The sequence below is a fragment of the Rutidosis leptorrhynchoides genome, chromosome 8 (assembly GCF_046630445.1).
Source record: "Rutidosis leptorrhynchoides isolate AG116_Rl617_1_P2 chromosome 8, CSIRO_AGI_Rlap_v1, whole genome shotgun sequence".
Classification (NCBI taxonomy): Eukaryota; Viridiplantae; Streptophyta; class Magnoliopsida; order Asterales; family Asteraceae; genus Rutidosis; species Rutidosis leptorrhynchoides.
In genome coordinates, this window is record NC_092340.1 from 322,572,913 (window position 1) to 322,584,010 (window position 11,098).

The window sequence follows — 11,098 nt, forward strand, 5'->3', positions numbered from 1 at the left end:
TTCATTCCTCGTCCCTGAACTTTACATCGATTTTGACTCCCTGTCCTTTTTCTTTTTTTTGTCCATTCCTCGTCCCTAAACTATCAAAAGAGTACATCCCTTGTCCCCCCGTCTACTTTATGTCAAAACCTGCCGTTACCCCTTATCACGTGCATGTCATGTGAGGGTACTTTAGTCTTTTAATTCTTTTTCTTTTCTTTTTTATATAATTTATCTTTTCACCCTCGTCCTCTTCTTCATTATCCCAAAATCAAGAACCTTGATTTTATATTTTATAAAATCAACAAAACAGATTATAAATGATTCGAGATCAAAAGACGACATCGATTTCTTCAAACTCTTAGTCGTCATCGTAACCATCTCAAATCCGACTTCTTGTTGTTTTCAGATCTGCAACATCGATTTCAACATCACTTTTCAGATCTTCAATTGTTTCTTCCAATTGGTCAACAATTTCTTCGTTTGACCGAATTATACCTACAATCAGTATATACATATAGATATCAGTTTACACAAAACTAATTAACAAGGCTCCAACTCATTTTGTGCAGTTGAACATAAATTCAATACATGAATCATTAGCTAGCCTTCTAGTAACTTGATTAAAAAAATAAAGAAAAAAAACGGCAAGCGAGAACAATACATCAAGAAAACCTATCATTTTTAATTATCTCTTATATATTAAATACAATAGAAAAGTTACACAAATTCACGATAAGCCTGAAAACTTACATTAAAAAATTCAATCTTGAACATAAGTTGAACCTTCGTGATCAGTTATAATAGCTTTACAACAACAACATCATCGGATCGAGTTCGTTCAAACCCAAAACGATAACCGTTTTGGCCTCCGGTTCAATTCGGAACGAAATCGAGAAATGTAAAAATGTAGGGAAATTCCCCAAAATACACTTTTTTAAAAAGTTTTATTCCAAAATACACTTTTAAAAAAAAATTGTCTATTTACACCGTTAAGTCGACCACCCATTGGGTCGACTACCGCTATACCTGGTCGACCACACCAAATTTAAATGTGGTCGACCACCGTTTATAACTAGAAAGGTCGACTTTTGTTGAATATCGGTCGACTACTATATTCGACCCCAAAAAACACGGGCGACCTTAATGATGGTCGAGTATACAAAAAGACACTGAAATAGCGAGTTGGGATAACAAAATTCAAATTTCAACTCTAACATTGCAGATCGTAACCTGATTCATCAACCCTCATTCATTGCAGATTCAATCAAGAGATCACTTCAATAGTTTGTATAGTTTGTAGATAAACCCTAATTCCATCGTCAGTGTATCTATTTCGTCCCTAGATTCAATCAAGAGTTCCCTTCAAAGATGACAGATATTGAGGTAAAACCTATTTCGTTGTTGTATGTATATGTTAGTTTATCTGTATGTGTATATATGTGTATATATGTATATCTATGTATGGGTCCCTGTATTTATATATATGTGTGTATGGATGTATTTGTATGTGTGTATATGTCAGTATATGATAGGTATCTGTAATTGTATATGTATATGTAAATGTATATGTATATGTATATGTATATGTAACTATAGATATACAATTCTCCCATTGTTTTTGCTAAAGTGTATATACCTGTAAATGGTTATGGGGATGCCTTAGGTCAGAAGATCACTTGCATACTCGACCATTCAAAGGGTCGACTTCCAAAAAAATACACTATAGTCGACTCCATTTTGGGTCGCCTATAGTTGAATAAAACTTTAGTCGACCAAAACGAAGGTCGACTATAGTGTATTTGCTTTTCAATTGTATGTACCTGTATGTATGTGTATGTATATTAACATTTATGTATAATGACATTATCATTGTCTGATTACAGGTTTGGTTCGAGGCCAAGGTCACCATTCGAAGCAAGATGTCTCTTATAAGGGAGATTAAGAACAAACTCACTCCGGCTCAGACAAAGATTTTCAGAGAGACGTGTTTCGGTCATTGGTTAGATATAAAGTGTGATGACAATGATCCGGGATACATACATTGCTTATTAATGAATCAGACTGACCGTCCGAAAAAGTTTGTAATCAACGGACGCGAAATATGTGAGGAGCCAGAAGAGCTATGGTTTCGAGTTACCCGAGACCATGTCATTAGGTGTGGTAGACGTGAGTTTTGCTTGGTTACCGGGATGCGGTTTGGTCCAGTTACATCTTTTATAGATTGGATAGGTCAAGAGAGGTCGGATTTTGACCACTCGGTTTCATCTCGTGTTTTTATTAAACGACATAGTGGTCAACGTCATCTTTCGGAGTTTCACGACGCCTTTTTCAAAGATGAGTTGAAAGGAACTGACAAGGATAAGGTCATAGTCGCTATTGCGTTGATAATTAACTTATGCTTCATTGGGAAGCAGTTGCGGGATAGCGTAGACGATGACATGCTTCTTTTATTAGAGGACTTTGAGTTGATGAACAAGTATCCGTGGGGTTCTTTCTTATGGACCAAACTTTACAATAGTTTGCATCACGTGTTAGTACCTTATAAAGAGAGGGTAGCAGATCAAACCCGGAAGGGGGTAATGACATACCATTTGAGCGGCTTCACTTGGGCATTTAAGGTAGTAATCCGTACTTATGAATTTTAAGCAATTAACATGTTTCATATTTAACCAAATTTGGTTTTTGTTTGTAGATGTGGATATGGGAGGCATACAAACACCGAATAGAAGCATATGCTTTCAAGCCGGAAAGCATGCCACCAAGAAGGTCCTAGGTAATATACTGAAAGAGGTGATGAAACAAGAAGGTCGTGTCTATCGACCGAATTATATAAGGACTGATATGTCGGCGCGATTTAAAATAAGTCTATCATACCACCAAGCATGGAAAGCCAAATGTTACGCAATTGAGATGTTGAGGGGTAGTCTTGAAGATTCCTTTCAAATACTACCTAATTATCTATATAATCTTAGATTGTCTAACCCAGGTAGTGTAACCAACATTCGAACGGACAACAAAGGCAGATTTGTTATGAGTTACATGTCCATTGGTGCAGCGGTATGTTTAATGCTTTCTTTATTTACTTATTAATTCAACTCGTATTTAAAAATAATGTTTCAATACTTTAATATGCAGACACGTTCGTTTGTTAACTATGCACGACCAGTAATCATAGTCGATGGGGCTCATTTAAAAAGTCGTTACTTGGGGACTAACTTGATTGCTGTCGCTATGGATGCTAACAATGGAATCCTTCCATTAGCCTACGGTATTGGAGCAGGAGAGACCACCGATAATTGGACATGGTTTTTTGGTAATCTAAGAGACTCTCTACAGTCTTCGGGGTGTTGTATTGTTAATCTTACCATTATATCTGACAGGGCACCTGCAATAGCTGCTGGCATATCAAACGTATTTCCAGAAGTATTTCATGCACTATGTGCTAGACATTTGTTGGGAAACCTCAAAAGTGTGTCTAAAAGGGTTAAAAGTTACGAGTGGCACTACTGGAAAATGTGCAAAGCGTATAGAAAATCTGATTTTGATCACCACTATGGTATACTAGCTGTAACAACCCGTCCTTATCCACCTGGACGAAGTCATCAACATTTGGTCCCATTGCGATGATCGACTCCAAGTAATGTCCTTAAAATGAGCAAATGCACAGCGGAAGACTTAATTCGTACCTGAGAATAAACATGCTTTAAAGTGTCAACCAAAAGGTTGGCGAGTTCATAGGTTTATCATAACAATCTTTTTAATATATTAATAGACCACAAGATTTCATAATCATAAACATAATACACTCGCAAGTGTATGTAAAGCATTCTAAGTGGTTGAGCACTTGGTAACCATACTTAACATTTAATCAACGTCGCATATTCCCTTTATTATGAAATCTCCCTACACTGTACCAAGTGTAGTCACCGAAACGAAGTACTGTGCAACCGTTGAATACTGGTCGTCCAGTCCGGTTGGGGTTGTCAGGCCCGATAGATCTATCAACAGGATTCGCGTTTACAATACCCATGTAAATAGTAGTTACCAAGCTACAGGGAAATATGCCAGTGGTACAACTCAACGTAGAATATATTTTTAAGTACTTGTGTCTATTTTGTAAACATTTATAAAAGCAGCGCATGTATTCTCAGCCCAAAAATATATATTGCAAAAGCAATTAAAAAGGGAGCAAATGAAACTTACCGTACTGTATTTTGTAGTAAAAATACATATGACTAAATTGAACAATGCAGGGTTGGCCTCAGATTCACGAACCTATATCATTTATATATATTAACACACATAATTGTAATCGAATTAATTCATATATTCTTATTAATTGTTATTTTAGTAAATTATTTGTTTTAATAATAATTTAATTAACTATATTTATTTTCTGTACCTTAGATAAATATTTAGTATTTATTATAAAAATATTAGTATAGTTATGTTATATCTATTAAATATATTCTTATATAAGTAATAATGATAATAATAATAATTCTAATGATATTAAATAAAAAAAATGATAGTTTTAATAATAATGTTGTTGTTAAAAATGATAGTAAAAATGATAATTTTAATAAAAATGACGATTTTAATAATAATTATAATTTTAATAATAATATTACTTTTAATAATAATAATAATAATAATAATAATAATAATAATAATAATAATAATAATAATGGTAATATTAATAATGATAAAAATAATAATAATATTAATTCTAGTAATAATAAAAATGATAATAATAAATAAGACTACCTTTGAAAGCAAGCTTAAAAAAAAAAAAACCACTGCCTAGCCTCGAACCCATGACCTCCCACTTATACATAACCATGCTTAACCATTACGCTGTCTGATATTTTGATGCATTTTATATTCTTTAACCCGTATATTTCCATCACCCTTATCTTATCACTTCGTCATCAACATGTATAATCTAAACGGGGATGGGTCTCGGCCCAATACAGTTTTACAAGCCAAACTTTATCTCGGCCCAACATAGTTAATTATCTAAGCCCACTTCGTAACACCCATTAGTCTAGTCCCGTAAAATTAAGTGATTCAATAACTGCCCGATTGAAAACAGAAAAAGAAGGGATCGATAGCAGTAAAAAGAAAAAAAAAAACGGCGGTCTACATCTCCTTTCTTTGTTCGATCAATCATCACCCAATCTATCACTTTTCCTTGACGTCATTACTATGTCATTTTCCATTATCGATTATAATAGACAGATTACCAGCAACAGTTTATACGGAGTAATACTTTCAAAATTAAATAATTCTTATCTCATTCCTTTACAGCTCAACATCCCATTAACCTTTTTATATAATAATCGATGGTTGAAGATCAATCCTCACAGCATCATTATCATCACTCTTTAATGTATTAGAATTACGAAAGCAATAAAAAAAAAGATCACAGGTGCAGCAATAGTATTCATAGGGGTGTTTAGTTTCGGTTTTTGGTAATAAAACAAGTACTCGCAGAAGCAAGAAAAAGAAGAAGAAGGGTGTGGTGATGGTGAGGTTGTGGTGGGATGATCGTATAGAAAAATCAAATGACGGTTGTGATTTTCAAGTTCAGGAAGAATAGATGAGAGAGAGAGGAGAGAGAGGAAGGTGACGGTGGTTGTCTTAAAGATGGTGAAGGTGATTCCCGTATGGTGGTGGTGATTCATAGTTAAGGGAGAGCTAGGTGGTGGTGATCGTGGAAAGGTGGTGATATGGGTTGTTCGAGAGTGGTGTTGCAACAAAACTTGATGGTGTTTGATTCTTGTGTTCAACAGGAAAAATGTAAGTAACATTTGTAGCAGAAATCTTACATGGTGTTTGACTTTGTTTGATTCGAACAATAGCAGATAGAAGACAGAAGTGGTCATCGGTTAATAGTAGGAACGAGTGGGTTTTTCTTGGTTTTGCTTTTAATTTGATATAGGAAACAGATAGTATAAGTTGAAGCAGTGACGATGTTTAATGGTGGTAATAGGTGGTGGGAGATCGATTAGTATTCATCATCAACTTGAGATGATTAATTGTTATATAGAGGAGATATGGCTCGACATTTAGTCACAGGGAAACAGGAAAAAACAGGAAAATATAAAAGTTGATTGTGATATATATCTTTACGCATGTTTAATCATATTTGTAATTAATGATATTGGAGAATCAAATGAATATGAACTGAACGATTTGTTATATAACGAGTCTGTAATGACAATAATTCACGGTAGAAGGGAGACAAGAACAAAAATATAAAAGCTGAAAGTGATAATAATGTTGTATCTTAATTAATAATAATTTTAGAAATTTTTAATAGAAATGATAATTTTTATTGATAATGATAATAATAAAAATAAAACGATAATAATAATGCTAATACTTAATAATAATTTTTAATATACAAAACCATATTATCACATAACTATTTGTATGGAATGAAAAATTTATAAATTTCTATATATCTATATTATTTACAATTAATTGTTCGTGAATCGTCGGTAATGGTCGAAGGTCAATTGAACATAGGGAACAGTTCAAAATTTTTGAGACCCAACCTAACAGAATATGCTTATCGTGTCAAAATATTAAATTGTTTCGAGAGTTTGGTTTAAAATTAGTCGAAATTTTCCGGGTCGTGACAGTACCTACCCGTTAAAGAAATTTCGTCCCGAAATTTGAATGTGATCGTCATGGCTAACAGTAATAATGTATTCATGAAGAATATGAGTTGATAAATAGAGTTTTATCAATATTGAGTAATATGAATAAGACAATTCGATTACTCGAAGAGTACGGATGAAGCTATCAGTAAATAGTGAAACGAGAAAGACATATTTCATCATAACTTTTGACTAGTCATGGTTGAATTTTTGGAAAATGAGGTTCGTCTTAACTCTTGACGTTGTCTTGATTGAATTCCGGAATTCAAGGGATTTAAAAGAGAATCTTGGATATCTATAGGATTTGATTCTTCGGGATTTATGGAAAATTAGGATCCTCTTTAATTTAATGCGATTATCTATCTCGATTGCTTTGTCTGGTATCTTCTCTATAAATGAACTTCTTTCGTCCCATCATTTTCACCACTCCAATTCTTTCTTTCTCGATCCATTCTTTCAAACGATTGTGAAAATGCTTAATCCAGTTCTGATCCTTGTCCTCATCCTTACTATCGCCGCATTCATTCTCCTTTTCCAACTTCTACCAGAGGAATCTAATTTCTTCTACTTCGCCTTTGGGGTTATAGTGTTTTTAATTCTCCCGTGTCTTTATGTTGCGATAAACATTGACATACATGGTTTGTAATTTATGCGCTGTTATCGGGCTTTATATTCTCCCTTATATTTTGAAGCTCTATGCTTTTGTTTTCTCTTCCCGACTTCAAGTCAAGCGAATAATTGTCCAGAATTTGTAGATATAGAATTTCGAATGATTATAATGTTCTAAGTAGAAAGGAACGTGATAGCACGATTTGATTTTCAAATTTATCAAAATTACTGAAGATAGAACTATCAAGAATATATTCTTCTTGATATGTTCGGAGGTTATGTTGAATGAAAGAGTTATGTAACATGACACATGATGAAGTTATGATCTATGAATCATCACGTTCCATTAGGAACTCCGCATGACTTGCTGTAATATAATCACGTTGGCCAAGTGTCATTATATTATACTAACTCGTGCTTCAATTCCCAACACTTCTCTACAATTCATTCATAATTTATACTCAGATTTTACAGAAGTTTCCAATATAATGAAATTCTGAAAACACGAAGAGGTAGATAATTCGGACAAGAATAAATATCCTCAGAAATATCGAAGATATTTATGATGATATTTTGGAATTTCTAAGTTCGAAGGTTGATGAAGAAAAATTTTTCGCAAGATTTTAACATGACTTCGGAACAAGATATTCTCTAAAGATTTCGGTGGATTCAGAATTACCTGGATTCTTTGAATATAGGGTTTGGTACTTGTATTTGTTCTTTGTTTCCTTCACGGTGTGCTCAATCCGATTTTAAGTACCAAATTTTCTATCGAGCGTTCCTAACACTTCCTTCTTATCATCAACTATTGGCCATTAAGACCATCTACAACATGCTACTTTGTCAGCATTTTCAAAGTTAACGGATCTGGGTCATCGGTTATCAAACTGAGGTGGTTTCAGGAGAATTGTATTTTTAGATGATTAAACGCTGATGGTAATATGGTGGAATATAAAAGATTCTCCAGTAACAATAAAGAGTACGCATATATATCAAGGTTATAATAAGGTTATTTCGAATGAAAAGTCGGATTTGACTTGCTGGAGCTGTGATAAAATTTGCTACTTTGAAAGGGATTACCAAATCATTTTGGGTAATAATAACACTAAAGGAATTAGTACAGCTACGTGTTAAACGTTTACTCAGTTTCTGAGGGTTTTTCAGGTGTATAACTATATGCATCAATCTTTTCTTCCGTAGATGAAGTGCGGCTGGTTCATCCTCTCGATCGAGGTGTTTTCAAGAATCGTGAAAGGTTTGAACGCAGATTGTAATCGTCAAGATACGAATGAGGTTTAAGATGAAATCAAGTGGCAAACTTGAAGAATTATTTAGTTTCATATGTTATAATCAGTATTTTAATTCATTTTAATTGTCCAATATTATTCGTCCACAGTCGATAGTCCACATTTAACAGTCCAATAGTTCATATATAGTTTAATATATAACATTTGAATTAATTAATACGTATCGTGACCCGTGTACCGGTCTCAGTATTGATCACAACTCAAACTATATATATATTTTGGAATCAACCTCAACCCTGTATAGCTAACTCCGTCATTTGCATATAGAGTGTCTATGGTTGTTCCAAGATAAATATATAGATGGGTCAATATGATATGTCGAAACCTTGTATACGTGTCCCGTTATTTAAAGTGCGTAAAATAAATACAGAAATTAAATGACGATAAATAAAATTGCGAGAATGTAAATTGCGATAAATAAAATGTAACCAGTTAGCTAGGAACAGTTAGCTAGGAACAGTTAGCGTGGATTCTTAACAATATTTCAATTAGTTAGTTCGTTTGTTTCTAACAAATTTTACTTTGTCCGATGTTTTCTTCATTATGCCACTTGTTGGATTCTGATAGATCAAAATCCAAATATGAAATTGAATGAAAATGGTTATTCTGTGGTGAACGAATACGTATATCGGTGGATGTAAGTAGGATAGTAAACGACTGTTGAATCAGCTTCGAAGAATGTACATTGTAACTTATTAATGTGAAATCTGAATATTCCTCAGGTATTACCTACCCGTTAAAATATTTTCACAATTAACACTTTGTACTAAAGAATTTTTAATTACAATCTTTATGAAAACATATATACATATATATTTTCTTCAGATGAAATCATGGATTTAATGAGTTAATATGATATTAACCCATCTAATTTACCGTTAGAACAAGAATATATAATCTCTAAAACATTAGAGGTTACATAATCACTATGTCGAACTAAGATAAATGATGTAGAACGTGATGTAGAACGATGATTATACTCGAGGTACAGAATGAAATGTTGAAGCTGGTGACGCGGATGTTGTTCTTGGTGGTACTAGTGCTGTTGGTGCTGAGGCTGGTGATGTTACTGGTGTTGATGATACTGCTAGTGCTTGCAAATTATGTACCGTGCTCTCTAAAGTTTACACTCGAGCTCAGATTTCATTAACTTCTTCTACTAACCCTGGTTGGTTATCAGTGTGAGGTAGAGGTCGGATATCTTCTCTAGTTCCGTTAATGGTAGCCTCAAGACGAAAAATTCTTGCAAAAAGGGTATAAACGGTGTTGCGAACAGGTTCGCCGGTGAGCGGGTCGAGCACTCCGACGTTAGGTGGTAAGTTCGGCTCGTGATATGGAGTACCTTCTTTATTTCTCCATAGGGTAAGTATTTCGCGAACCCATCCCCACTTTCTAAAGAAATCACGGTAGTTGATCGGTTGGTGCGCTCCCGTCACGCTATCTTCGGAGTCAGAAGAACTTGGTCGATTCGTAGAGGCCATCGTACACGATCACAGAAAAGATTTTTGGTATGAAAAGCTTAGTGACAGCAAATGATAGTTGGATGGTATTCTCAATGCATAATATGCCTAGATATATATAGTACCAGGATCCCTTAAATTACGGAGAAATTTAAGGAAGATATCAGGCAAAGTTTACCGTAATAGATACGCTAAGATATAAATTTGTCTATACACTATCTATGCAATAAAGGCAGTAAGGCATGTCTAGACTTAGAAATGATTAGCAGGAAATTTTCCACTAGGAATGATATACAATACTTATAATATGCAGCTAAGGTCGAAGTCCAGACTCGCTAATGCATCCTAACAACTATCAGTTAGACACACTAATGCAAGACCTGGTTCGCTAGGACCAATGCTCTGATACCACCTGTAACAACCCGTCCTTATCCACCTGGACGAAGTCATCAATATTTGGTCCCATTGCGATGATCGACTCCAAGTAATGTCCTTAAAATGAGCAAATGCACAGCGGAAAACTTAATTCGTACCTGAGAATAAACATGCTTTAAAGTGTCAACCAAAAGGTTGGTGAGTTCATAGGTTTATCATAACAATCTTTTTAATATATTAATAGACCACAAGATTTCATAATCATAAACATAATACACTCGCAAGTGTATGTAAAGCATTCTAAGTGGTTGAGCACTTGGTAACCATACTTAACATTTAATCAACGTCGCATATTCCCTTTATTATGAAATCTCCCTACACTGTACCAAGTGTAGTCACCGAAACGAAGTACTGTGCAACCGTTGAATACTGGTCGTCCAGTCCGGTTGGGGTTGTCAGGCCCGATAGATCTATCAACAGGATTCGCGTTTACAATACCCATGTAAATAGTAGTTACCAAGCTACAGGGAAATATGCCAGTGGTACAACTCAACGTAGAATATATTTTTAAGTACTTGTGTCTATTTTGTAAACATTTATAAAAGCAGCGCATGTATTCTCAGCCCAAAAATATATATTGCAAAAGCAATTAAAAAGGGAGCAAATGAAACTCACCGTACTGTATTTTGTAGTAAAA